Source organism: Haliotis rubra, unplaced genomic scaffold (genome assembly GCF_003918875.1).
Source record: "Haliotis rubra isolate DU_JTF1 unplaced genomic scaffold, ASM391887v1 Scf406, whole genome shotgun sequence".
Taxonomy (NCBI): Eukaryota; Metazoa; Mollusca; class Gastropoda; order Lepetellida; family Haliotidae; genus Haliotis; species Haliotis rubra.
The window spans coordinates 187,157-209,970 of record NW_025767087.1 but is presented as its reverse complement, the minus strand read 5'-3'; the positions used below and the strand labels follow the sequence as shown (position 1 = coordinate 209,970).

Below are 22,814 nucleotides of genomic sequence, written 5' to 3'. Positions count from 1 at the left end.
CTCTTTCATTCATACCTCCTCTTTTTTTCCCTTTCCCATCAGAATTAATTTCCTCCTTTTCCCTACATGGTTAGTTAACCAAATTATGTTCCTAATCCTCATTATGTCAGGCTTACATCAGCAGCAGGGATGGGGGTCGACGTGACTGACTGTGAATAGTGTTAGATGGGATGCGATCAAGAAAGCCAGACACCATTATGATTCATCTGGACTCCAATCATTCTGCATGCACTGTGAAACCCCAACCGTTGGGTACTTATCATGAACCATTTGCTCATTTTTCTTCTCCAAAGAATAATTACAAAACTAATTTGAAACAGAAAGTATTTATCAATAGTCTGTAAAGAAACATGACAAGTTAAGCATTTTAAAAAATTTAACGGTTTTAAAAAAAAAGAACAGTAGTTAATCAGTTTTTTCCACAGTTAAAACTTGTTAGGAATGGTTTTCGATCGAATAAATTGTTTGGAACATATGCTTTGCTTCTTCAAGTTTAGTTTATTCACAGTGTAAATTCTTTAAAGATGAAATGGATGATCATGTGTCTTCAACAGTAAACAGAATGTCTGTGGTAAATCGGTTTATGTCTTGTGTGATTAAGACACAAATTAGCAGCTACCAGCTGCGTTTAAAGTTGGAGGCTGGTCCCGAGTCACTGAGTTCGAAAGTAATGAAGGATGTGTCTGGAGAAGACAGTTGTAGGGGAAGCAGTTTATTCGTGTTTCCCATTGCTTTTGACACAATGTGTTGCTGGAAATATAGACAGTTGTAGGGGAAGCAGTTTAAGGGTGTTTCCCATTGCTCTTTATACATTGTGTTGCTGGAGAGATATAGACAGTTGTAGGGGAAGCAGTTTTGTGGTGTTTCACACTGCTGTTTAGACATCATGTAGCCGGACATATGGACACTTTGGATCCTTGTTTAATGATTCCAAATTCAGGAGGTTGATAATTTCATAAATGAGATGACTATAGTTTGTCTTGCTGTTTCTGAATACTGCTTTGTGTATAATGCTGTTTGTGGGTAATACTATTGTGTCTGAATACTGGGTTTTTTTCTTGAATACTGCAAATGTGTCTAAATACTGATTTTCCTGAATACTGCTAATGTGTCTAAATACTGTTTTCCTGAATACTGCTATACAGTCTAAATACTATTTTCCTGAATACTGCTAATGTGTCTAAATACTGTTTTCCTAATATTTCTAATGTGTCTAAATACTGTTTTCCTGAATACTGCTAATGTGTCTGAGTAATGTTTTTCCTAATATTTCTAATGTGTCTAAATACTGTTTTCCTGAATACTGCTAATGTGTCTGAATACTGGGTTTTCCTGAATACTTATAATGTGTCTGAAACTACTGTTTCTTGAGGCGTGGTTGCATCATGCTGAAGATCCGGGTTCAATTCCCCACATAGTTACAATGTGTGAAGCCCATTCCTGGCGTCACCGGGCATGATATTGCTGGAAGATTGCTAAAAGCAGCACAAAACCATACTCACTCACTTATTGACTGTTCCTGACTACAGCTGATGTGTATTAACTTTGCTCCTTTTGCTAAACTCTGCTGTTTCCGAATGTACCTGAGCACAGTGAGAAAAATCAGAGGATACTGAGCAAAATGTTGCACTGAAGAAATGTGTGTCGAAAGCTGTAAAACATAAGTCACACTTCAAAAACTATTGAGAACTGTTTGATGTCAAAAACTTCTTGCCATGTTTAAGGAAGTAATAGTATAATGAACACAGAGAGCTGTTTAGTTGATGATAATACACGCTGGTGGTATTAATGGCTTGTCAGTGGCACTAATTTCCTTTCCACAGCTTCTAACATTTATCCTTGATTACTTTGTGTTTCTAAACATCGGGATGGTGCTTGTACAGACATTTTCTTGGAGGCAGCGTGGACAGATATTGTCAGTATCACTGCCGCTGTGGGTGCAAGCATGATCGAGCAGGTTTTACCGTTCAGTTAGTGCCATGCATTGTAAGTGATTTTTACAGACTTTTCTGCAAGATTTGGAATTTGTGGGTTTATTGTATAGATTAAATGTTTTTGGTGTTTATGATAGTATATTCATGTCTGTAAATTGTTATTTATTGCTTGTGGAACATTTTTATGCCTAATGTTAACTTTGAGTAAGTTATGAACATTCTTTTAAATGAGATATGTTTTTATAAAAGACGATGATCACCCACTGTTTTCATACTGTAATTAATCTGGCTGGTGTTTATGTCAAAACACTTCCTTCCATTTGTCATGTTTGTTTTTTAAATTTCTTTTGAGTATTATACAATCTCAAATCAAAGGATTTTCTAATATTCCAGTTGATTTATTCTGTTGCCATGGCTACCACGTAGCTATTTCTGTATTTTACGACTTCTCATTTGGAATATCTGAGTTTCTAAAACAAAATAAGATGACCTTTTGTAATGATATTTCCGAGTACCTTTTTCTAATTCAATTAGTCCAAGGCGCCATGAGATCTGCGATACTGCTCTGTCTCAGATACCCAGCAGTGATGTTTTCTTTTTTCATGGTTCCTGAAAATCTCAGATTTTTCAAGACTTATGAGCTCCTTTACTGTTTTTGGTGCTGTTAACACTTCACCGATGTCAGAGGTTGTTAATTGTGGTAATGACGCAAGAATAAATTCGCAGAAAAATGTGGACCAATTTATTTATAAAGATTTGGTTAATCATATGTTTTATCCTATTGAAAATTTGGGAATATTGGCTGTGAGGAGTCATATATAAAAGATTCTCCTACTTTTTGATTTGATCTAATTTGGTGTCACATTTTCATGTGATCCTGTTAATTTGTTAAGTTTTATTCATGGGTGCAGGAATGTACTTTGTCTATGGCACCACAATCTACAGAACGGAATTATACATGTGTGCACAACAGGAACCTATCATTATGGGTTTGAATCCTGGTTCATCATAATTATGTTTCTAGATTTGACAGCACCAAACCTGTGTTCATGGTTTTCGCCAGAGTGGTAAACATCAAAACATTACAGGCTTTCCTCTTGTATAAGTGAGGCAGTAGGGTAGCCTAGTGGTTAAAGCGTTCACTTGTCACGCCGAAGACCCGGGTTCAATTCCCCACATGGGTACAACGTGTCAAACCCATTTCCGGGGTGTTTCCCACCGTGATATTGCTTGAATATTGCTAAAAGCGGAGTAAAACCATACCCACTCACTCACTCACTCTTGTATAAGTGACGTCAGAGATGTTCTCCATGTTTGATCTCTCACTATGAATGTAAGCTCCACAGAAAGTGATATATACTCATGGAAACAAATAACGGAACACATGTACAAGTGTTCCTTTATTCTTTTCCAGGTTTCTTCACAAGGTACATGTATGTATTGCACTGTGAGTGAAATTCTGGAAATAGATAAAGGAACACTTGTATTTTCATGTGTTCCCTTATTTGTTCCTATGAGTATATCTTGCATGGAGGAAATCCTGATTACAAATTTGATATGCTAAAAATCATTAAAGAACTAATTTTTCAAATGCCTGCTCTAAAAGCGGCGTAAAACAAAACCGACCCACTCATATGCCTCCTGTATATTTGTCATGCCAAGTTTTTTGTAAAAATTAGGTGTTCTTAAATTCTTTTGAATGGTATTGGATTCTCAGAGAATGTGTTGTGTATGTTTCTGGACAGGTTGTTCCTTTTAGAATGGTTAGCACAAAAACATCCTACTTCCTGGACAAGTGTAACAGCAGTGTTTGAAATAAGGCCCATCCGACTGCCCGAGATGGACTAGATTTCTGACGGACAGTCTAAATTTACAGCTTAGGCCAGCCCGATGGTCTGGTAAAAATTTTAGATAAAATTTTAGTCAGATTTCTTTGAAAATGACTGTTGTGCATAGACTGTTAGACAATAAATACATGTCTCAGGTTCATTAAATTATTCATTGTAACTAAAAATTGAGTTCTTTTCTTTGGATTGTCTGGTCTGGTTAAATCCATTTTGGGCTGGTAACATTTTGAAGTTACCAGCACTTATGCCAGACTTCATACACTGGTAACAGCATGCAAACAAGAAAAGCATACATACCCACCACATGTTGAGCCGACAGATATCTTTTCAGTTGAAAATGAAAGATGTCTAATAATTTGGGTTCCTGAATTATTTTTTTGACGCTTGCAATAGGAAAATGTCAAAATATACCACAGTGATAAAAATTTTGAAGCATCTAATTTGAAATGGAGATCTGAGATGAGTCAATAGTCTTTGTATCTTGTACATCGTGGGTGTGAATAGGGATGTTTCCTGTGCATTATCTAAGCTAGATCCCTGGATGAGGAAAAGGGGTTAGGGGATGGAGTAGCTATAGCTACCAGAGAGGATGGGGAGGTTTTATCAGTTCAGAGAGCACAACAGCATTTGGAGGCCCACCTGGGGACTATCTCTGTTGTATCAACAGGCTTGCCTATCTGGGAGCAGACGGCATTCAGATATGGCTACAGAATCTGGAATGTTCATGACGGGTGTTCCTCCATAGAGTCATGTGACTGCTTGCTACTGCTGTAGAACAACAACACCTCGTGCAGTGTGGTATTTTGATGGATACAGTGTTGTTCTGCCTTGGTATTTAAAACGTTCTGCTTACTCTTCACTCTAGGCTATGCTGAAGGTTATTGTGAATGTTGTATTCACCTTAGGACAATCATTAGTAGTCTCTTCATTTCTTAGTCTCTAAATATACTTCTCATCAATAGTTTAGACTCACTAGTGTAAATTCATTTTCTTTCTGTTTGTCCTGTTTATCAAGGTCGCGGGTTCGATCCCCGACCGCGTCATACCAAAAAAGACGTTAAAATATGGTACTTGTTGGTCCCTGCCTGGCGCTCGGCATTAATGGGTACAACAAGGACTGGTCGGCTAGGAGTCAGTATAATGTGTCTGAGTGGGGTATTCATGCTTCACTGCAACATGGTATCTCAGTGGGCTAAAACTATAAAACCAGCTTAAGCCTGGGCTAGTACAAGCAGCCGCACATACATATACACACGCATGCCCATCGTCATATGAGCGAAATATTCTCAAGCACGACGTTAAACTCAATTTCACCTCACCTCACCTATCATGATCTACGTCTTAAACATTTTCCTTATATACACGTGGGCACTATCAGTCACAGAGAGACTCTTGTAAGAATGCTACAGTTCTCTGATGTCTTTCTGTTAAAAAACCTGGCAAATTTTGTGAAAGACGCTGTCACTCTACGATCATCATATCTTTAAAATTTATTAAATGCAGCACCAATTGTAAATAGTTGCATGTAATATGTACGTGGGTCTGAGGCCTTATTACTGAAATAAATGAATGAATGTAGCCACTTACTTCAGGCAGCTGTTCTGAACTAAATTTTGCAAAATATTCTATACTGTTTAAAGGTACTGTTTACACATGAACTGATGTATTGTAAAACAAATTCGTAACGTTGAAAAGATTATTGTCATGAGTTCAGTAAATGATGAAAATCAGTGAAAATTGGCCAATTCTTAACAAAACTTTACACCACAATGCAGCTGTTCACATGCACAATATTTTGCACATGCTTTTGAGCAATTTGATACATGATCCTTGTGCAATTCAGCTGCATAAAGTTTGCAGTTGGTTCCCCCAAGTTAGTGGAGAAATCAATCTTCGATGTAACCATATATAGATACATAACATATAGTGAGTGTTTTAAGTGAGTCTAAACTTTTGAAAGGAAGGATATATTGTATTTTCAACTGATCTTGGTATTATAAAAGTGGCAGTTTCTTCTAATCTTGGTATGACACCCTCTGCAGTTTCTTCTTTTCTTTGTATGACACCATTTGCAGATTCTCAATATCTTTGCGTGACACCATATTTCTCCTAATGTTGACAATCCACCCTTTGCAGTTTCTCTCCTACTCTTCCTATTACCACTATTGCAGAATCTTAATTCTGCTCCAGTTGCAGTTTCTGATGTATTTTTGTGTTCCTTAGTTTTCCTTAGTACTACTGCTATAAGATATTCTATCTTAGTACCGTAGTGCTATCTTCAATGCACCTTCAAAGCTGCCTCCTTCCTATGGAAATTGTCATTAGAACTAATAGCTCACTGCTTGGGGCACATTATTCACAATTTCCTCTTCCTTGTTGATTTAGTGGCTGGAGTATCTGCCCGAAGAGCGGCAGATAGGCGGTTTGATATCCTCTAAAAGATGTAGAAGACAGTACTAGTTGTAACCCTGGCGGGCACTCAGTGTTAGAGGGATATAACCAGGAATGGTTGCTTGGAGTCAGTGTAGTGTGTCCGAGTGGGGTATCTGATTCATGGTACTTCAGTGGGCCGGCACTATGAAACCAGCATTTGATTGGACTGCTACGATCAGCATCTCACCCTCTATCCCTGCTCCAAGGCTGTACTGAATGCTGAGACCATGGATGTGTAGTAATTCTGTCTTTCAAAGAGGCAAGTCTAGATAGCGGGCAGTTCATCAGTCTGTTACATGTATGTATATTCTTTAGAAATTATCATTTAAACAATTAATTTTTACCTTAGAGACTTGTGCAAGTCTACCCTAGCGTGAAGGCATGGCAATAGCCTTGCTCCAAGGCTGTTCTGAATGCGAAGCCGATGGATGTATAATAATTCTGTCCTTTAAAGAGGCAGGTCTAGGATGCCAGTCTGTTAGAGGGACAATATGTGTAAGTCTAGCATGAGACTACAGTATGGCATAAGCATCATAGTTTATTTAGTATTTATAGTATTTGGGATGTTGCACCAAAGTTTACTGGTATAGGAAGTATGAAGGAAGCATGTTGACTTTCTGCCAGTATATGCACCCATAGTGTAGGTATCACTACTGTGATAACTAGATAAGAGACAGAAATAGATAATGGTGATTACGGATAGATTACACAGGTTGTGATGGAGGAATGTGAGACATACAAGCCTGTGTGTGATTATATACTTATAGAAAGAATAAAGGGAACACATGAAAGTACAAGTGTTCCTTTATTTATTTCCAGAATTTCACTCACAGTGCAATACATACCTTGTGAAGAAACCTGGAAAAGAATAAAGGAACTCTTGTACTTTCATGTGTTCCCTTATTTGTTTCCATGAGTATATGTGTGACTCAAGCTAGTGTGTGAGTACATGTGTTGCTCGAAACAAAACAACCTCACAACACACTAGTGCAATAATCTAAAACATAATGTGAAATTATAGCAAGGATGTCTTGAATGTACATGAAAGGGGAATGTAATCTCAGGCAGGTGGTGGAAACGCATGTCCCCTGAATGACATGGATGAGAATTGGGTTGGTTTCTAACTGTTTACCCTCACTACACCTTAGGCAAGTGAGTTTGTTCAAAATTGTCTCTGTTCACCCAGCAGGAAAATGGGTACCCGGTGGAAAAAGTCATATGACTATAACCTTCTAGCGCCTAACAGGCAGCTTGGGTTATCCGGGGTAATAATGTGCTGTGCCTTGATTGTTAGCTCTATGAGCATACCTAGTATGGAGTTTGGCGCTATATAAATGGACACATTATTATTATAATTATTATTATTATTATTATTACCACTTTGCTCAAGTGGATAAATTTGTCTCACATATGCTATACAGAAAGTCACTACATTTGGAAAATGTAACATTTTCACCCAAAGTGATTTACAGGCAGCCATTATGTTGGAAGTAGGAAAGAATGCTGTGAAAGAAGAAAATGCGATGATAAAACACGAAATTGTTTGACGTAAAGTATGGGCATGTTGGTATTAGTTCAAATTCTAAACGTGTAATTCTTTCAGCTCTGTTGTCTTCTTTTGTTCAACCACTGATGGATATAGAGACATTTTTATGTGGGATTTATTCAATAAAGTTGGAAATATTTTTATTGAGTTGTTTAGACATTTGAAAAAATGATGAATGGGAAGATTTTTGGGCTTAAGAATCCATTTATCTGTCTCTTCTCGGAGGAACTCGGATCTTCCAGAGGAGTCATCAGACTGATAGATGAGACAAAATAGATGCTGTGTTGTAAAAATGATGAAAAAAAGTTATTTTTATTCTTTACGCTGAGAAAAATAGTGACTTTGTTGAGATTTTTCATGATAGTTTGAATCCTATGACATTGACAAATGGATAGATGTTTTTCTTATATGATGTAACCTATCGCCTGCCCTGTTTATTTTAATCTGTAGAGTGGGAACTCTCGTCAAACATTTTGATTCTTTGTCTGTGATAAAATAACATGGACTACGTTGACCTGTTAGGTTAGGTTTTGTTTGGATGTTTCAAATGTTGTAAAAGAAGCTGAAAACACATTTCACTCAATCAAGTTTATGTTCAAACCTCATGAAAGAGTTTAATCTCAATGTTGTTTTGAGTCAAAGAAAATTTATAATTTCCATCTGTAGATTCGCTAGAATCTCAAACTTATCATCCCATGAACATCTGGGTTAGAACTGGTCTTCAGTGACCCATGCTTGTCGTAAGAGGCTGACTAACGGGATCAGGTAATCTCAGGCTGAATTGATGTATTGTATCCCAACTGCATAGATTGACATTCTTAATGTCAATCACTGGATTAAAGGGTTCAGGTGAGGTGAGGTGAAATTGGGTTTTACGTCGTGCTTGAGAATATTTCGCTCATATGATGACGTGCATGCGTGTGTATGTGTATGTGCGGCTGCTTGTACTAGCCCAGACTTAAGCTGGTTTTATAGTGCTAGCCCACTGAGATACCATGCCGCAGTGAAGCATGAATACCCCACTCAGACACATTATACTGACTCCGAGCCGACCAGTCCTTGTTGTACCCATTAATGCGGAGCGCCAGGCAGGGACCAACAAGTACCATATGTTAACGTCTTTTGGTATGACGCGGCGGGGATCGAACCCGCGACCTTCCGCTCTCCGGGCGGATGCTCTAACCACTACACCATGGAGGCGGTTAAGGGGTTCAGAAGTGACTATTTGCAGGCTGCTTTTGTAAGCATGTATTGCTGAGTGCAACAAGCAAGTCAGCAAACCAAACCAATCATACTTGGGGCCTGACAAGATGTTAACTGGTTTGGATGGTGGCAATGTCAACCTGCCCTGATGGCAATGTCAGCATGACCTGATGGCATTGATTGTTGTTCATTGCATCAACCACTGTTTTGTTTCATCCTGACTAAGATATTGAGGTCTATCAGTGGCATTTAGAAGTTGTACATAGATGGCCATGATATATTTATGGATTAAACTTCTTTTCTTTTTTTTTTGATTTCCTTCACGATGTTTCGGGGCCATTCCAGGTCCCTTCATCAGGTGAACTGACAGTTGAGACTATGACGTCACAATGCATGTGAAGTACTCTTCCTTGTGTATTGTGATGTCACATGCATTGCGTAACGCAGTTATGACGTTATAGTGACGACATCATAGTCTCAACTGTCAGTTCACCTGATGAAGGGACCTGGAATGGTCCCGAAACATCGTAAGTGAAATAAAAAAAAGAAGTTTAATCTATAAAGATATCTTGGGCATAGATTATTGAGGATGTGGTGGTTAATATGTCAAACACTGCTGATATCCTTAAGTTTGTTATCTTTTTATTTCACTGTAGAACTGGAATAGGTCTTTGAATGGCATTTAGAAGTGATACACATAAGGAAGAGTTTTATATAGATGTCAACTTCTTTATCATAAGGAACACAACGTTTCGGAGTATATCTTTACTCCTTCATCAAGTGCAGTTGGAATTTATGGAACTGGAATAGTTTTCAAAACATCATAAAATCCCACTCACTCACTCACTCACTCACTCACTCACTCACTCACTCACTCACTCACTCACTCACTCACTCACTCACTCACTCACTCACTCACTCACTCACTCACTCACTCACTCTAATTGCATGTCACCACATCCTGAAATGTTTGTTACCATATCAACCCCTGGCTAGCTATTCTCGAAACGTTCGTAGCCCTACGAACTTCTTTAGGGCCCTGGTTTGTCTGCTCCAAACTGGATTAGTTCCAGATTGCCAGGATGAAGCTGTCAACTTGCCAACTACAGTTTAAGAACCACATTCGCACCTCTTCATTCCATTCATTAGGCAGATCTGGCCACACGAGACTAATCAAACCAGATGTTAAACGTTCTAAATCTGTAGCACAACTTCACACAGACATGGCATATCACGACATAGGTGTAGGGCCCAGACTGCATCAGTTATGTTGTAAGGTCGGTTCTGCCCTGGAAACACACACACACTCAGTTTGATAGTGTGACAGGTTTTCAGGGTAACACAAAACCAAATATTTTCCCATTGGCTTCTATAGTAACGTTATATTTTTTTAAAATTAAGGGCAGCATTTTTATTTTTTGTGTTTCTCATTACCTGACCGACCCTTCTAATTTTATTCCCCCCCCCTCCCCCCAATTTTTGTTTTTCATTCCAACACCGTCAACTCGAACCTAAAAACGTACCTCCTCATCATATAAAATGTTTATCTTATATGTCGCTGCCACAAGCCCAAAGAATGCACGAAATTGTAATAAGAATTACAATAAATGAGTGAGTGAGTGAGTGAGTTATTATTTAACGTCACATCGGCAATATTTCAGCTATATCGTGACGAGTACAATAAATGAGAATCAAGAACAATATTCAGATAATTTTGTCTTTATTTAATTTTTTGCTTTAAAGGCAAGAAGTTTATGGATGTCAACTTCATCAACCTGACGAAGGAGTAAGAATATACTCCGAAACTTCATGTCCAACACAATAAAGAAGTTGACATCCATACAATTCAGTTTTCATTACTGGATGGATGTACAATTTCAAAAAACACAAAAATCTTACACAAAATCACCCAATCACAGCTGTCGGATGATTCAGTCTACACTGCAGGCTCCCTACAAAAAGTGCTTGTTAAAATACAGATTCTGATTTGATGTAGTTTAACCTGTTATGGACCTGTGTTTTGAGTTTTAGCACAAGGGAGGTAATTCTGTTCAAACTTTCATCAGACGAAAAAAAGAAACATGAAAAATCGAAACGTCGCTCTGTGCAATAAATAAGAAGTTGTCATCCATAAAGTTGTATGTTTCATTTTTGAGTCACCAACTTCTAGAATGCCCATCAAACAATTCATCAGACTAGCCATTAGAAAATTTCCCTGTTGAATCTCTGATTAAATTAAATAACAAATATTGATTGAAGATACACTTAAACTGTCATGAATGAATATTTCTTACTTAGATTAAGAGACTATATATGTCTATTGGGTATTTATTTATTTATTCACACCTGAAGCTACTGTGAAAGTAGGTATTGTGTTTCTAATCTAAGTAGCTATGGTATGATTAGTATAATTTTGTTAAGATAAATGAAATGTACCCTATTATTAAATTAAGTAGAAGCTATTTATTACAGAGACACCTAATAGGTGATGAATGCGATCATTCAAATTCTTTGATCAGCTCCCGGAATATTGTCTAGAGGGTTTGTATTTAAACAACCCAGACAGCTATGACTGTTGCTAGTATGGGGGTTGCTTTGCAGGGGTGCGCACCCCCTTGTGTGCTGATGATTTATTAACAGACCAATTCTTTGTGAAAACGGGTGAAAATGTGCACACCTTTCTCAAAAAGCTGTATCCGCCTCAGTATGAAATGTGAAGTTAGATAACCAGTCATAGTGAAATCTATATAGCTTTGTGAATAGAACACCTCTAGCATTCCTTAACAATGAACCGATCAATGGTCTGTCCCAGATGAGCCATGTGTTCTGAATATTTAGTTTCAGCCTGTTTGTTTATACAGAAAGAAATAATGGTTTACATTTCACCACAGTGGCTATTTTGGCAAAATGCCTGACATTTGTTTCTATACCATTATTGTCATCTGGAATGGAGATCAAGTCAAGATACTAAGTCTAGTAACTTTTATTTTGATGTCCGTAAATGTCCCGCAAGCATGATCTATTCAGAACTTCCTACATTTGTCACGATTTAAGTATTATGTTTCTTGGTTGAACAAGTTTAATTGAAAACTTGAATACAAGTCAAGTGTTTCCTTCTCCTGGAGTTGTATACAGTTTGATGTTCTGAAATTTTGTCATGAGCCTCTTCATGGTATTGATCCTGAATAAATGTATTCAATCCATAGTCATGGTGATCTTCTTTGTTTTGTTTAGCTGAACAGTTGAGGGAGCCATTTGTTTGAGAAAGTTTTACGATCATTGATTGACTTAAATGCATGAAGGTAATCCATACATGCAGAAGGAAATTTGTATATTTTTATATCCTAGTTCAAGATTTGTTGCTTCTGTCTTTGATTTGTCGTCTGCCGTCAAATCAGTTGTGTTACCCGTAGTCCGTGACACAATTATGTCATGACATGGCAGCTTGAGAGGTTCATCTTAATTTTGTAGATGTCACTTTTGGAACCCTGTATTGTCTATATGAAGTGGCAAGATTGTTCAAGATATGTAACAGTCCTCCATTTTAAAGTGTAGGGCTAAAGGTTCTCACAAGATTCTAACAATGTACAAGTGTAGGGCTAAAGGTTCTCACAAGATTCTAACAATGTACAAGTGTAGGGCTAAAGGTTCTCACAAGATTCTAACAATGTACAAGTGTAGGGCTAAAGGTTCTCACAAGATTCTAACAATGTACAAGTGTAGGGCTAAAGGTTCTCATGTACAGGTGTAGGGCTAAAGGTTCTCACAAGATTCTAACAATGTACAGGTTCTAACAATGTACAAGTGTAGGGGCTAAAGGTTCTCACAAGATTCTAACAATGTACAAGTGTAGGGCTAAAGGTTCTCACAAGATTCTAACAATGTACAAGTGTAGGGCTAAAGGTTCTCACAAGATTCTAACAATGTACAAGTGTAGGGCTAAAGGTTCTCACAAGATTCTAACAATGTACAAGTGTAGGGCTAAAGGTTCTCACAAGATTCTAACAATGTACAAGTGTAGGGCTAAAGGTTCTCACAAGATTCTAACAATGTACAAGTGTAGGGCTAAAGGTTCTCACAAGATTCTAACAATGTACAAGTGTAGGGCTAAAGGTTCTCACAAGATTCTAACAATGTACAAGTGTAGGGCTAAAGGTTCTCACAAGATTCTAACAATGTACACAAGTATTTCAACAAAACAGAGGTATTTTGTCTTTTTCCTTTGTTTGTTGTTTAAATATTTCACTCAGCAATATTCCAGCTATATGGCAGCAGTCTGTAAAAGGTTGAGTCTGGACCAGACAAGCCAGTGATCAACAGCATGAGCATCAATCTCTGCCATTGGGATACGATGACATGTGTCAACCAAGTTAGCGAGCCTGACAACCTGATCCCGTTAATCGTCTCGGGTTGCTGAAGACAATTCAGGTTGTCACCGGGTGTTTTTGTTTTTCAATAATGAAAACTCTTCTGGGCTCAATACCCTCAAGGTTTAGATGTGTACTGATTGGGCAAAAGTTGTATTCCTGTATCTGGTCAGTGAGGAAGTTCAGCGCAACACACTGGCGACAGTGAAGCCAGTAATTTGTCACTATTATCATGTTTCCCATGTGCTGGAAACAGGGAACTATATTCCAGCAAAGCAAACTGATGCTTGATAAAGGATTCAGGAAATATATATCCTGAGATTCCCAAAATTGGTATCCTTTTGATTCACAAACAAGCATAGGCATCCTTTGTCTAACATAACCCTTCCTGAAAACTGTTTTGTTAAAGTGTAGTGCTGGAATGACCGATCAAATAATCGGTCAATCTATCCATCTCGCTTGTGTCAGCGATTATCAATGAGTTATGGAGACTAATTGATATTCATTGAATATGAAACATCAAGTTAAACTTATGAATGTTTCTTATTGTTACGTTGGTTAAATCAAGACATAAACAACGATGCAGTTTCCTGATATGTAAATCTGCAATGTAAACAACATACTGGTGTGCGGTCTCACCAGAAGTATCCAGCGGTGGAAATAACTTTAAGAGTGCTAGTGTACTCCAGTACAGTGCCACGTGTAAAATCACTTACCCTGATAATTTTTCCTCTGTACCGACGATTTTCTTGTTGATTTTTGAATTAAACAACATAATTAACATTGGAAAGTCAACTGGACACTGGTACAGCGTGACATACAAATTTGCTTGCCCGACAAAAAAATCACTGGACTCGGACGTTGGGCAATGGGTTATTTCCACCCCTGAGTATCTGTGATCATCTTGATCATTGTGACCCCATGAATTATGTTGTGGGTTTACGATTACAATCGATTATTGATCGATTACTGAGTTCCGATTATTAATATGCAAACTGTTAGCAATAACCAGAAATATGAAAATTTATTGTCAGCACACTTGCAACAGAGAAGAGATTCACCAGTGTATCAAAATATTCATTGTGTCTATGAATCCCTTTCATGCATAACCTTATCTTGTTCTTGTAACCCCTATTAGGTGTATACATGGGTCTGCACTGTGTTGAAGTACTTCACACTTGCTTAACAATGTTGTAATGATTGAAACTGAAACCTTCATCACAGCAGAATGAAAAAGTTATCATCCTTAAAGTATATTGCCTATGTTGTTATTCTCCAACTTCTAAATGCTGGAGAGGACGGGTAGCCTAGTGGTTAAAGCGTTCGCTCGTCATGCCGAAGACCCAGATTTGATTCCCCACATGGGTACAATTTGTGAAGCCCATTTCTGGTGTCCCCCGCTGTGATATTGCTAAAAGCGGCGTAAAACTATTCTCACTCACTCACTCTAAAATGCCACCTAAACACATTGTACTAAAAGTGTCTTAATACATTAATATAGGAAGCCTTGCTCCAAAGCTGTACAGAATGATAAATCCATGGATATAAAGTACCACTTAAACACATTGTACTGAAAGTGTCTTAACATCTATAGTTGTATAGTACACAGTTGCCTTGCTCCAAGGCTGTACTGAATGAGAGGTCCGCATGGATTATAAAGCAATTGTATCCGTTAAACAGGTCTGGTAGATAGACACCTTTCCTCTATAGGGACAACATGTTTCTCTTTATTTATATAATGTAGAAATCATGATAAATCGAATCATTATTGCATTAGAGACTTGTGAATGTCTACAAAAGAAGGACAAAAAGTTTTTCTTCATAAACAAAATCCAGTTTTTTATTGGTTTTATAGAGCAGGTAATGGTGAAGATTATTCCTTTAATGTTTGTTCAGCTGTATAAAACTTAAATGTGAGCAAGAGAACCCTTGGAAACGTTCATGACACCTGTATCCCAAGTGCAGCTATTATGTCAGTAACCAATGGCGACGAGCTGAGATCACCATTTAATTTTGTCCCTGGATTGTTCAAGGATCATATTACTTATGGTATTTGTTGGTCATTACAACAGTCAGATAACCCACAATGTGTGACCCAGTTTATGGATGCAAAGCTTCACACCAGGAAGTGAAGAGGGGATATTTTGGACAGAGTTGTTTCCCTTGACTTGACCTGCACTTCCTGTTGTCCTTCTCTTGCATTTCCTCCCTTAGACTAACACTTATTCTCTGAATATCTGAATATATATATAATTTGATAGCAACAAATAAACCCATTTAAAATGAGAAGGATCCAATTGAGATGGGATATCCTGAACCTGGGGAAGTCTAGACTTGCTTCATTTAGGGCTTTAGCATTGCAGAGAGGCTAGGCAGAAGGGAGAATAATGTGGTTCAGGGACTGTGAGAGACTACCCTCCCCTCCTTGCCTCCTTCCCATCATTTCCCCACTCCATGTAATGCATCCTTAATTAAGTTAGGGCTTTTGGGGCAGATAATGTATTCATTAATTCAGATGTTTTCTGGGAGATCAACCTGTTGCTTCGAAGGGATTTTGATGTGGATGGACTTTGATGTCACCTCCGTAATGGAAGGGGCTAAAACATCATCCAGGGATGCTTTCACACTTTATGATATCAGGTCAAATGTTAGATTTGTTCACATGTTCAGGGTTCTTTAGATTCTTGGCTTGTATTTATGTTCACTGTGAAATAACCACATTTCAACCCCGCGCATGATTAGTTAGTGGACATAATCTAAGGCTTAGACCTGTTATTTGTTTTATGAGAAGGTGGATCTAAAGGGAAGTGTACTCTGTGTATTCAGAAGGGGCTGAGCAGAAGGGATAATAATGTGGTTCAGGGATTGTGAGACGGACAAGCTATCTACTCATGGTTAAGAATGAAAACTTTTCTTTTTGTACATATTACTGAAATATGCATTGCTTTTTCTATGGCACAGTAATGTCTCATCATGTCTCAATTAGAAACAGTTTTCCTATGAGGACATTTTGTAGCATGTCATTATAATTAAGGATGCTAATAGATGCTTCCGTTTGAGTCTCCAAGTACGAATGATACTTTACTTGAGTGTAATGTCTTAGCAGTGTTTTCTTCGAACCAGGAAGAAATGACTGTGCTTATCTTCAAATGAAAAGACTTATTTTGAACAAATTCAGATGTTATCATTTACTTTGTGTTGGAAAAATATAAGTGCCTTTATGCAGGCAAGTTACATTTGATGTGAAAAAGCAGTTCCATTGTAAAATCTAAGATTAGGTTAGTTATTTCTGCTCTAGTTTCCTGCTGAAATTTATTTAATTCTTTCTGATCAATTTAAACTATTAAATGATCTGTATGAAATCAGAATCATAGACTTAAGAAATTAGCTCAAAGGGAGATAACTCTTGATAGGCATGTTATTGCCATACCTCTAACAAACAATAGTGTGAAAACATATGAATGTCCGGATCATGCTCAAAGACTTCTAACTGTTTAAGACATATACCTGCATCTCAAGTTCAGTATCAGTGTTTAGATTGTGGAGAAAAGTCTGAACCTCCATCTGCAGGTATGATATATGATGAACAAGAGCTAAACATGAACTGACACAGCACATGTGTTCTCCATTGTTTAGCTTTATAACATTTTGCGTTTTTGGCATTGAGGAGATTCATGAGACTTTGATCGAAATGGCAGTGAAGTCTTATACTTCTTTATTTATCTTTTATAGACCACAATAACCAATTTTTGGTGTAAATACTTCACAGAATGTGTTTACATAGATTTTCTTCTTCTTTACAGATGAGTCAGTGAGTTACCATGGCAACATGAAGGAAGTTTGTTGACTTTGAGGTCTGTCTAGCTTATTATGTAAGTAATACCCTTTTTCCAAGTTTTGTGTCTTATGCTATGTGGTGTAAGACTGTTCAGAAATGTTTGAGATAGACATGTAGTGTTTTATCAATCATACTGTAGCGGCCATAAAATTTCTGAGTCCCGAGCTGGGATTCGAACCACAGACCTTCTGATCAGAAGTCGGATGCCTTGTCCACATGACCAAAGAGGTTAACCCCGTCAGCAAGCTGACATGGTAAGGATGTCATCTGTGGGATGACTCCACGCCCTGCTACAATACTATTTCCCCAAAACTTATTATTTGTATATATGTCTGTAATTCAGACCTACACGGATACAGAACCTTTTTCCTCCTAAATAAGTGCTAAGATTTGTTGGGGTTAACCTTGTGGAATTGAAATATAATTCGGGTTGAATTTTTCAAGTTATCTGTCACTATTTAAAGGTCATCGTTCCATTAGATTGTTGTTTTATTGGGCATGAGATCCTTAATTTGATACTGCTCTAATCAGTTGTCAACCATAGCTAAGGGATCAATTTCATGTTGACATCCGAACACCACAGGAAAAATTTATTCTGTAGATGTGCGCAAATTAAAAGGTTAGTGTGTAAATTGGAAGAAATGTGCTTTCTTGATATAAAACCTTTGCACCAGAGTGAACCCAGAATCTTCATCTGAAGAGATTAATGTGCCTGGAATCATGCAAAAAATACACTTTTATTTCAACACCATTGATATTTGGTCAAATAAACATTAAGCGATATTACATGTTCAGTTTATGATTGATCCTTTTCTTTTCAAAACTGTAAAATATCCAAAGAATATAAAATCTATAAATTTTAGTAATATATTCCGCTGGTTGAGTGTTTGTATGGATTTGAACTGGAATTTTAATGTCAAATGCCATACCTCAATTCGGGAAATCGTTGGCGATTTGGAGTGAAAATGTTTTCAAAGCCATATCACTGAACATGGCACTGTGGTAATTCGGAGGCTGTTGACTGTATAGTGACGGGGGATGCCAGTCTCACATTGAATCAGACTACTGTTGATATTGAATCACAGCTGTAATGCTTGTAGTGGCACCACAGGGGACCAGTAATTACATCTGTGTGAATATGCATGAAGTAGGACTCTGTGATCTTAGGGCAGGATCACATGAATGAATGAATGAATGAATGATCGTTAATAGTGGCGACGATAGTGGTGATAATGGAGCGTTAATAGTGGTGATGTTAGTGGTGATGATGGAGCGTTAATAGTGGTGATGATAGTGGTGATGATGAAGCGTTAATAGTGGAGATGATGAGTGATGATGATGGAGTGTTAATAGTGGTGACGATAGTGGTGATAATGGAGCGTTAATAGTGGTGATAATGGAGCGATAAAAGTGGTGATGATAGTGGTGATGATGGAGCGTTAATAGTGGTGATGATGGATGATGGCGTTAATAGTGGTGATGATAGTGGTGATGATGGAGCGCTAATATGTGGTGATGATAGTGGTGATGATGAGTTAATAGTGGTGATGATAATAGTGTGGTGATAATGATGAGCGTTAATAGTGGTGATGATAGTGGTGATAATGGAGCCGCTAATAATAGTGGCTGATGATAGTGGTGATAATGGAGCGCTAATAGTGGTGGATGATAGTGGTGATGATGGAGCCGCTGATAATGGTGATGATGGCGGTGTGATATAGTGGTGATAATGGGCGTTAACATTGGCGATGATAGTGGTGATGATGGAGCGTTAATAGTGGTGATGATAGTGGTGATGATGGTTAATCGTTAATAGTGGTAATAGAGCGTTGATATTGATGATAGTGGTGATAATGGAGCCGCTAATAGTGGCGTGATAATGGAATAGATAATGGAAGCGTTAATAATGGAGGCGATGATAGTGGTGATGATGGAGCGTTAATAGTGATGATGGAGCCGCTGATGATAGTGGTGATGATGGTGTGGTGATAATAGAAGCGCTAATATTGGCTATGATAGTGGTGATAATGAAGCCGCTAACAGTGGTGGCCATGGTGATGATAGTGTGGTGATGATAGTGGTGATGATGGCTTAATAGTGGTGATAATAGAGCATTAATACGGCTATATAGTGGTGATAATGGAGCGCTAACAGTGGTGATGATAGTGGTGATGATGGTCGCTAATAGTGGTGATGATAGTGGTGATAATAGAGCATTGATATTGGCTATGATAGTGGTGATAATGGAGCGTTAATATTAGTGGTGATGATGAGTGATGGGTGATGATGAGCCGTTAATAGTGGTGATGATAGAGCATGATATTGGCTATAATAGTGGTGATAATGGAGCCGTTAATAGGCGGTGGTGATAGTGGATAATGAGTGCGTTATGATAGTGGTGATGATGGTCGTTAATAGTGGTGATATAATAGAGCATTAATATTGGCTATGATAGTGGTGATGATGGAGCGTTAATAGTGGTGATGATAGTGCTGATGATGGTCGTTAATAGTGGTGATGATAGTGGGTGATAATAGAGCATTAATAGTGGCGATAATGGAGCTGCTATAGTGGTGATGAGTGGTAATAGTGGCGATGATAGTGGTGATAGTGATGATGATTGGTGGAGATGATAGTGATGATTGGGAGTTGATATATGATTTGACATTAATAGTGGTGATGATGGGTGTTGATAGTGGTGATGATGGGGATGCGTTAATAGTGATGATGATTGGGAGTTGATAGTGATGATGATTTGGCATTAATAGTGGTGATGATGGGGTGTTACTAATGGCGATGATAGTGGTGATAATGGGGTGGTGATATTGGTGATGATGGAGGCAACATTCCGGTGGTGATGATGATGTTGATCAATGGTGGTAACAATGTCAATGTGATGCTGGTTGAGATACAATGATGGTGATGATGTTGGAGGTGATGGTGGAAACGATAATGGTGAGGTAGTTCCTGTATATTGAAACTGATCTATAAACCTCAAGATATCCCTCATGGGTAAATCCCTTGTTGCACGTTCATTCAAACCTCATCCTCTCAAATGTTGACTAAAACCCTATTTTATCTGAATGCTTTCAGCAGTGATGCACTAGAATTATTGAACACCTGATTACTTAACAGTGACAATAATCACATCTAGTCTCACCGATGTTACACAGTAAATGGGATCTCAGTACTCAGGGGGTTCACAGTTACATCGTCATCCTAGATTTAATGATTTTGTTTCAACTAACGGACATTGGGTCAGTGGAAGTCCAGGAGAAATTCTTCATCCAAGAGATAATCACAGTTTAGTTAGAGCTAGGAACCTACTGTGTTTTGGTTTTGGAGACATTGTTGTAAATATGTAATGCAGGAATAATCTCAGAGGCGATCACTATATTTGGTCTCATTTACTGTATACATGCTGATGCCTAGTGTGTTCATGCCGCCGCCTGCATGGACTGTACCCTCAATTAGTTGTAGGTGGGTACCTGGTAGGGAGGGAAAGTAGTACAGTGCTTCAGTTAGCTTGACAGTGCCAGCATGGACTATATCCTCAGCAAGCTGTAAGTGGGTACCTGGTAGGAAGTGAAAGTAGTATAGTGCTACAGTTAGCCTGACAGTGCCAGCATGGACTGTATCCTGAACCAGCTGTAGGTGGGTACCTGGTAGGAAGGAAGAGTAGTATAGTGTTACAGTTTCTATGACATCTTAGTGCAACACTTATATTCTCTAAGACATCTTTATAAGCTGTGCAACTGCCATAATAAGCTATTGCTAAGATATTGAGATCACTTGATCCTTGAATGTCTGGCAGGGTTATTTAACCAAACTTTAAAAGTTTACTTACTCCATTACTGTAAGCAGTTGAATAGTGAATGTAAGCAGAAATGTTTTAGAAAAGAGAAATGGTATGGTGCTTCTGAAAATATATCCGTTTATCATGTCTGAATGCATATGTTTCATTATCCCAGTTCCTTTAAAACTCCGACTATCAATATGAAAATCAAATAACATTCTATCAACATTATGATGGCTCTGTGTGTCCAATGTGACCATCCAGTCTGACGACCTGTTGTTCATCGATGTAGCCTGTGTTTACACTGCTGATGTAGTCTGTGTTGACACTGTAGTCGGACACTATCCCAATTACCAGCGCCCGAGATGTGCCTGCCAGCTTCCAGATGATTCGGTTGATTGATTCCGGCACTTGGAGGAAATGGCCACCAGACTGGCAGTCAATTTGGGTCCAACTTCATAAATCACGTATAACAGTAATCAGTAACAAGACACGTATGTTCAACCTCTCCCAGGGAGCCAGGTGGGAAGAGGAAGATAATGTCAGTGTCCATGACAAGAACCTGCTCTGACATACGCATGGAAGAGATTCAGCTCTGTCATTCGATACTGTTGAACATAGACCAGTATTAGGTATTGGGCAGATACATTATGGCAGAGTTTCAGATAAACTGAGTATTTTTGCAAGTAAGTCACAATTACCTGATACATTTAGAGTAGGTAAGTGATTAGTGTCTGAAAATATGTAGTATAGAAACAGATATCTCCATTCAACTTGAAAAGAAGCCTGAAGGGGAAGGGAGATTTGGAACCAGAACCTGAGGTAAATCTAGACTTGCTTTACATTGCAGAAAGGGCTTGGTCGAAGGTAAAATAATATGGTACAGAGAGACTAAATTTAGAGTTGTTTACATACTTATACTCATGATAAATATAAAAAAATGATAGTTATGAGATGACATGTTTCGCTGTAATTATTTCATGGATGTTTTATAAAGGATGTACAGGTTGATAGTTACCAGTGTTCAAGAAAAAGTCAATATTTCTGTTGTAATATTTGGAAAGCATCCTGCCTTTGAAGTAATTCTAGCAAATGCATTGTGGCAAACTTATTGTCTTCAGTCATTTGTTCATGAAGCGAGTTGAAAGTTTGGAGATTGTCTGGGTTTTGACATTGTATTATATTTGAAACGATTTGTATTATCAGGGGACTTTCGGGCTGATGTTGGTTACTTGGGATTCCCAAATCAGTTTGTGATAAGTGGGAATTTGCAAATGCTGTTTGACAGATCTGAGTTCATATGATTATAGATATAGAAGGAATTTGTAGGAACTGGAAGATGAGGTCCAGATATTTGGAAATTCGACACATCCAAGTTTGACAATACTTTATAATTTGTTTCTTTGGTGAAAACAAATTCTTTATGAATGATATCTTCCTTTTAACTATATCAATTTACATCAACTGATATATATATTACATGAGGTGTGAATAGGCTTTCGAGTGAATGTGGCTTTACACCGCTTTTAGCAATATTCCAGTAATATCACAGTGGGGGACACCAGAAATGGGCTTCACACATCAAACCTGGCCTTCGGCGTGACGAGTGAACGCCTTAACCACTAGGCTACCCCACCGCCCCAGGCTATTCAGGGGTGGTGACATAGCTTGATGATCAGTGCGTCGCCTGATGTTAAAAGACTTGGATTTGATTCTCCCCATAAATACAATGTGTTAATTCAGCCGACTCTTGAGTGTGCCCCCAACTGTACACAGATATATCATCGCCTGGAACAACTTGAACACTTAAAGAGAACTGGGATTGATATTGATAACTTTTGTCTTATGAG

General features: G+C 38.1%; 1 protein-coding gene across 5 annotated transcripts in view; it reads left to right on the top strand.

The window, feature by feature from the left end:
• Positions 1-22,814, top strand: part of LOC124287829 (protein kinase C delta type-like) — a 124,948-nt gene that overhangs the window by 65,635 nt on the left and 36,499 nt on the right. For 4 of the 5 annotated variants that reach the window (XM_046724292.1, XM_046724294.1, XM_046724290.1 and 1 more), the window contains one exon: positions 17,134-17,202. The exons of the other annotated variant lie outside the window; for it this stretch is intronic. The gene's annotated coding sequence lies outside the window, so the exon portion shown is untranslated. The remainder of the gene's footprint in view (positions 1-17,133; positions 17,203-22,814) is intronic. 5 annotated transcript variants of the gene reach the window in all.